Source organism: Polypterus senegalus, chromosome 14, assembly GCF_016835505.1.
Source record: "Polypterus senegalus isolate Bchr_013 chromosome 14, ASM1683550v1, whole genome shotgun sequence".
NCBI lineage: Eukaryota > Metazoa > Chordata > Cladistia > Polypteriformes > Polypteridae > Polypterus > Polypterus senegalus.
In genome coordinates, this window is record NC_053167.1 from 87,320,776 (window position 1) to 87,327,215 (window position 6,440).

Here is a 6,440-nt window from a genome sequence, read left to right on the forward strand (position 1 = left end):
ATCAAAGGTAGCAACTGCTCAATCACTTTGGAATAACAATTTTTCATTGTCTGACTGGATTATAGCATTTATCTTAGAGCCATGGTTCTCAGCCTGTTTGACCTTGGGACCAAGTCCCTGATGAATGGGGGAAGGGGATCAACTTGGTGAAAAAAGCACAGTTAGAAATGAGGAAAAATATTGGACAGTCTTGTCAATCACTTTGGCAGGCCGACGATCTGAGATTTACTGAAAATTGATTACATTTTTTCCTCAGTGCATTGCCTTACATTTTTGAAAAAAACCTCACTGATGTCCACCAGCATATCACCGTTAAGTTCGTGATACCAATCAACAATCCACATTAAGTGCTTTTTGCAGTAACAAAATAAAGAAGAAATGAATAAAGAAAAAAATGCAGTTTAACCAATGAACACAGAATGAAGTGTGATTTGTTTTGCTACACGTGATGGAGATGCAATTTTTCAGAATATGATAAAAAGAGAACAAGTCAGTGCTTTTTAGTGAGTAAAAAGAACTTAGTGACTTTTATTTATTTATTTGCTGGTAGACATTTATTCAAATCCACTGTACACTGTGGAAGTACTAAGTTTAGGAGTTTAGGCTTTGATGCTAATGAAGAGTCAAAATTATTAGCAGGTTTTAGCCTTAAATGAATTAACTTTGAATCACCTTTGTAACATAACTGAATACCACTTTAATATGAAGTTCTGCTGCAATCTGTTCTACACCAACACCACCAAAGAAGGTATTTATCATGTTCAAGAGTAAACAACTGAAGTGGTCTGGTAAGACTTTAGTTTAGGTATTGAAAATGCCTCTATTGTTCATCTACTGTTATGTAACAAGACCTTAGCAAAGGCTTCTTTTGGTCCTGCTATCTTTACAAAGCATTGTTTAAGTGGTTATTCACGTTTGTGGAGTGTGGCATATTGACATGCTGGTAAAATTAATTGTGAATATAAAAAGGTTTCACGGGTCTTATATTCAAATATGCTATATAGATAGATAGATAGATAGATAGATAGATAGATAGATAGATCAAGAGAAATATGCATCAGTTAAGCCACCTTTGACCATTCCAAAGTGGGATTATTTTAGTAGGCCATATTGCAAAGCTTTGTAAGTGTTATTAAGACCAAAAGATACATTTATTAATGTCTTGTTAAATAATAGTAAATAAGTAATAAATGTATTGTTGCAGTACCTAAACTAAAGTACAACCAGTAAACTAATGATATTAGCCCCTGGTTAAAAATGTACAAATATTGTATACAGAAAAGTATTTAGGTACATTGAACTTCTAATACATCTGATTAACCAATGGCATTATAACTGAGGCCCATTAAATTAAAAAATTTCCATAGCAAAGCCAGGTAACACAGCTAGTGTATAGATATTTATATTTCTGAATACAATATATTAATTTAAGATATTTTTTTATTTTTATTTGCTTATATTATCTTGGAAATGCTTACATCAATATAACTTTGTAAATATGAAGTTAGACATGTAAAACCAAATTCAGTAATCAAAATGACAAGAGGAGTTGATCGAATTAGCTGCATTTAAGGATTTTGGGCAGGATAAGACACGATTAGCTCTTTGAACTGTGGAGGGCAGCGCAGTGGAGCTCAGCCCACCTTATTGTCAAAATGTACACAACACGGCAGGAGCTTGAGTTGCACTGACCAGATAAACGAAAGCAACATTCCAGGGTTTGGGAAAAGTAAATAAAATGAAGAAATGAAACAAAAGGAAGGCACGATTTGCATTATTGACAAGTGGGCACTCACCAGTTGTCACACAAACAGTGATTTATGAAGAGCTTCTGTGGCTTTACAACGTGTTCCATTGTCATTTACTGTGTGCACACAACCAACTACAAATATGAACACCAATTGTCCATAATTATCTTATAACATTAAACATTTTAGTTTGCAGCATCTGCTGGTTTTCATTTCATCTGAGCTAATTTTCTGACCAAGCTGAGACATGACAAGTGATTTTAGCACGTATACCAATTCACTGTTGATATTTAGCAGTTTACATGCTAAAACTCCTTCCTTTTGAAGTCAGCTAGGAAACAAATCGTGGCATCTAGAAGGAGACAGTATGTTCAAATTATAGAGGTATGAAATTGGTAAGCTCAGTTAGACAAGTGGAGGCTGTGAGAAATGGCACATTTAGCCACCTTGGGTGAGAATACAGAGCAAAGGTTAAAATGCCTAAAGGCCCTGTCACATTGCACAACTTTTCCAGGGATTCTTTAGTTCTAGCTTTCATTTAGATAATCGTAGCGATTTGGAGGCAGTTGACGGTACACTGCGGTGAAGGGAGTTACATAATGTGATATGCCTAAAGACTCAATTCAACTAGTCTGTGACCTGCTCCAATAAAATCAAACAGACTTGATTTTGTCTTTAATCATATAAAATAAAATAAATACAAACACAAACAAAATAGCAGCTTGTCTCGTGTTTTATGAAAAATAAACTGGAAAAACAGAAAAAAAGGACAGCGACTGTGGCTGGACTTGCCACATCTGTTAACCCTTTATGCAGTGCTGACTCCGTCAAGCAGCACGTCATTGGACGTCACAGAAAAGGGTGAGCACGACTGTGCTGTACTGGAATCAGCACTCAGTTGGTAAATTAGACATGCTCAGAGATTTTGAGTCATTCAGATTGATGTGGTCTGGTGTCAAGATCAGCAGCTGCAGTTGGTCTAACATAACGCATGACTAGAAGCTGCATAATGTGAGTTTGGTTTAAGCCAAAGAAAAGAGAATGAGCTGAGCTAAATTGTTCAGCTAGACAGAGTTACAGAAGAAAGGGAGATGAGGGATGGTGCAGGTAGAAAATTACATTTTGGGATTCTGAGGACGTTGTTTTTATTGCCCTTTGATGCTCAGCATCCAGACTCATTCTTGGACATGTTGTTAAAATAGGTGTAATAATTTTTGGTTACACCAAGAATATATACTATATACATTGACATATTCAATGGGGTTCACATTAGCCTACTCCCCTAAAAACTATGAATTGAGTATGGATGAATAAATGGACAGAGGAATTGGAAAAAAAGATTGGTTGGATGGATGAATGAATGAATTGGTGGATGAATGGAAAGATTAGCTGGTGGATGGATTCCTAACCAAGGCAGACGGATGGGGCACACAGTTGCTGAAAAATGGGCTATTTTATCTTGTAGTCCATTGTTTGCACCTTCAAAAATGCACCCATGCCTTAAAACAAACAGCAGAAGACAGACGCTTAAACATTAAAGGAAATAACATAAATCTTTAGGTTTAATGGTGATTTCAACTCTTAAAACAAGTATCAGTTAAGGCAGTGGAAACAGCACCTCATTAGAACAAGAGCATCATTTCAGACAGGATCATGAAGAGGTTTCTTGTTTGCTGTGGAGGTCTTAGCTCCTCAGGTTTATTCCAGTGATCTGCTTTAGAGAAGAGGTCCAAAAGCTCTAGGATAATAAATCATTTTGATAGACTGTTACTCAACAATATATTAGTTACTTACTAAATAATCCTCCTTCTTTATATACCTCTTCTTCCTTTTGTATCCAGGAGTTTGTCTCAAAATATTTACATTTGGAAAGGTGTCCTTTTTTACAACTCTTACAATACTGCATCTAATATTTCTAATACAAGCCTAGATATTTTCACATGTGTAGCTATATCAGGTGTCACACATGTGCGATTAGGAGACAACTAAAGGGCCTGAATAATAGTAATTCCATACCTGACCAGGGGGTGGCGAGGTACACTAATTGTCTCTCTTAGTCTCTTACAGATCCTTCTCGGGAAATCCCACCCGGTTACGGGGCCACAGATGACGTCACTTCCAGCCCCGGCACTGCCAATGATGTCACTTCCAGTTCCGTCCCTAATGACATCACTTCCTCTGCTTGTATTTAAAAGCTACTATTTTAAGGCAGCAATTCAGTTCTGTTTTGGACTCGCATGAGTAATGAACTCTGACCAATTTACTTCTTTGCAACCAGCATATAACATACGAGTGGCTGCCCCAAACCTTCTCATGTCTCATCGTGCTTTTTGTGACACAGGGTAATTCTATCTGTAAAAAATTAAATATAGCAAAAAAAAATCACATATACAGTATGTCTGCATGTCCGTTTACAGCATACGTCAGAGTAATGCAATAATAATTAATTAAATTTTTGCTGCTCATCTCAGATGGAAGAATAAAACAAAGACATTTATAAAAGATAGGATTGGATGTTTGGGTGAAAGGACAAATATAGACAGAGGAAATGGTGGATGGATGAACAGATGGATAGATAAGCAGAAGGTAGAGCTGATTAATGGATAGATGGATAGGTATAGGAATGGATGGGTGTGTGGATGGGTAGACATAAGGATGAATGGATAATAGATAGATTGACAGAAAGATGGACAGACAGGCAGACTAACAGAATATTGGTGGATGAGTGGATGGGTAGATGGACAGCTAGGTAAATGGATCAACAGAGGAATGAATGTACAGTAGGACAGAAAGATGAACAGACGAATATGAGATGAACTGGAAAACTGGAGTGGATGGATGGACAGATAGATTGATAGACAGATAGCTAGAAAGACAGTGAAATGGACAGAATGGTGAATTTGACAGATGAGCAGTCAGACAGACAAAAAAACAGTGTGAATAGAGACAATGGCTCAATATACTAGCAGGTAAATAGACAGACAGAGGGAGGACTGGATTTGTATGCAAATAAATGGATGAGAATGGGCAGAGAGTTTGACAGATGTATAGAGACATGTCCAGATTTCTGTCTTTTTGGAGATGCAGTAATGTTATAAGATCAGTGTATCACTTAGATGTCATACAGCCCTTGTTTAATGTTGCCTTTGTGTGCCTCATGGCAGCTTCATACTTCAGACACAGTACAGCTAAATTTGTTTAGCATTTTTTCTCAACACTGTACTGGATTGATCCATATGCCAGGCCCTTCACAGACCACCCGCTTATGTCAGGAGTGATGAGTGTAAACCAGGCATCCCCCACTGTTTGCACTGACCTTGACAATACAGGATCTTGTGCCGCTCTGTTGTGTGTTACGGGTCAGCACTTTGCAGGTATTTTGCAAAATAAAAAAACCCAGTCTGCTGCACAGCAAAGCTGTCATGATTTGGTTACACGGTGCAAAAAGTGCAAAAAACTTATACAATATTTATTTTATATAGCACCTTTCAGTCTAATGTCTGAAATGTTAACACATATAGAAGGATTAACTTCACACAAAGCCACACATACAAAAGGGACAATGACACGTTAAATAATTTGCACATTGAGGTAAGAACTCTTAGTCAGCAGGTCACACTGGGCTACAACACCCTGACCTGGAAGGAGATGAATTCTGCATGTTGCCGTCCAACAGATCAGTGACAAGCTAACTGATGAGCTCCAATTGCTTGGTCGCCAAGTTGCCCTGCATTAAATCTTACTACATTTTAAGTAATGTGTTCACTAGTAAAATAATTGCTTATTTTTAATGTCAGACATTAACTGTTAGTAAGTGAATAATTGGACAGACATCAATGGGACAACACTGTTAAATAAAAAATAATTCTTCTGTCCAGATAGATACATGCCAACCATTCCAGGTCATCTGCAATCAATATGAAGGAGACTCTTTGGAGACAGACAGACTCTAACTGAATCCAGTACGATTGGGTGTGTGTGAGGGTGTGTAATGTAAAGGACTGGCACTCCATCCATGGTTGGTTCCCACCTTGCACCCAACTGGATGAAAAGATCGGAAAAATGAATGAAGGGGTGGACATTCAAGCTAGCCAATGAGTTTGGAAACTGGACACAAAGTATAGTCCTGCATCAGAGGAAAAAGGCAGAAAACAAAAACTTGTTATTTAAATGACAGAAAAAAGCTAGCAATCCAACTGGGTTCCAGCATAAGAATGTCCACGTGTGTGTGTGTTTCTTTTTAAATCCACACTTCCCTGCTACAAAATTGATCTGGTAAAAAACATCAGGAGATGGATTGACACCAAAATTAACTGAACGTCAGAATAATGAGAATCAAGAATCACACACCAAAGCAAAACGCCTAAGCCAAAAATCAGTTAGAAATAACAAAACTCAAATTTATTCTCGACAATCTCAGGTCTGTCACGTTGATTACGTCCTACAACATGACTTCTGGGACCACACAGCAATCATTTGCGTGTTGACACTGAAACCATCACAATGACACACTGCTTGTAACCAAAACAAAATGGCTTTGTGATAAATGAAGATGTAGCAATAACAAAATATATTTAATTCCAGAGGTTTTCGATAAGAAAAACGCATCCACAAATTATCTGTGATACAAAAATTGTCAAAGCAATGAAGGAACTTCCCAGAAAAAAAAAATTATGAGACACGTAATACATT